Source organism: Orycteropus afer, unplaced genomic scaffold (genome assembly GCF_000298275.1).
Source record: "Orycteropus afer afer isolate SDZICR_OR568_19922 unplaced genomic scaffold, OryAfe1.0 scaffold00602, whole genome shotgun sequence".
Taxonomy (NCBI): Eukaryota; Metazoa; Chordata; class Mammalia; order Tubulidentata; family Orycteropodidae; genus Orycteropus; species Orycteropus afer.
The window spans coordinates 1,428,740-1,430,280 of record NW_006922189.1 but is presented as its reverse complement, the minus strand read 5'-3'; positions in this window follow the sequence as shown (position 1 = coordinate 1,430,280).

The window sequence follows — 1,541 nt, the reverse complement described above, 5'->3', positions numbered from 1 at the left end:
ATTTTATTTATTTCAAGGTGTATTTATTTTAAAGGATGTCTATTCAATATCACTTCCTGATCTGTCTTTCCAACACATATTCTTTCAAGGAAGTACCCCTGAACTAACTGTCATTACTTTATCAAGGGCATGCCTCCCTCATCACAGTGGTGAGTAGGTAAAACAAGGTGACAATGAAAAGAACTCTGTTTGGAAACAGTGATTGATATATATTTGGACACATCATGCAAACAAAGCTAATGAGAGTTTGTTGTTTGTACTTATATGGATGCTGGGAGATAGTGGGTCTATCTGCTTTGTAGAAAGTTTCTCAAAATTTATAGTCCATGTAACCCTGGGCTTAACCTTATGGAGAATAGAACAGAAAAAGAAACTATGATAAAGATTTTTGTATTAATTTGCTATATATAATTTGTGCATAGCAATTTACTGAATTTTAGCAACTTAAAACAATACCCATTTATTAGCTCAATTTTTGTGACTCAAGAGACTGAGCATGGTTTAGATGGGCCCTCTGCTTAAGATCTCATCTGGTAGCAATTCAAGTATAGTCCAGGGATATACTCTCATCAGAGGCTCAATTGGGTAGTGATAATTTCAAGCTCCTTTAGATTATGGGAAGAATTCACTTGATTGCAGAACTGACATTTCTGTTTTCTTGATAGCTGTTGAGTGGGGCTGATCCTAGCTTCAAGAGGCCATCAACATTCCTTTTCATTTGGCCCTCTTGCAGCATGGCAGTTTACTTCTTCTAAGCCATCAAGGAAATCTCTATCATTCTACTATACTAACAAAACAAGGTCAATTGCCTTCAGGTTGATTCAATCTCTGAGTTATCATGTGCGTTACAGAGCAGAACTTCTCCATTGGATTTCCTTGGTAGTAAACTTTATGTATGTCCTCAGATTTGAAGAGTGGTGCCATATTTGGAAGACAAAGAGCACAACATGGTTATAGTCCCATGTTGAAGAGACTAGTGAGGAATTTGCTGAAAATATCGGTAGGTATAAGATTGTTACTTAGAATGACATACTAAGAGAGTTAATTATTGATATTTAAACAGATTGTATGTAAAGTAGAAATACAGAAGAGGATTATTGTCAAATAATTAAAAAGAAATAAATGATGGCATAGAAGGTATATTTAAAAAAACTAGATTGATGAAAGAAAAGAGAAAAGTAGAAATTTATTGTTGAGGCACAATGATGATCATAAATCCTTGTAAACAAGGATGAAGGAAATTTTAGAAAATGACAACACATTCATTATTTTGAGTGCACATGTCTAAGAGAGAAAGATAAATCATTAATATATATGAAGACCTGAGGATCAAGAGGAATCTAGAATAGGAAGAGATATATTTTAAATGGGTCAATTGGGTGATACTGTCATGACTGTGAATAGATCATGTGTTATTAGAATAAACTGAGTTTAATTAAATTTTTCAAAATTTTACTTTTAAGATTTAAAGGCATCACCCAGCCATGAGTATTCAGAATTGATTAGCTATATATGTCTTCATCTCAGGAATCATATTCATT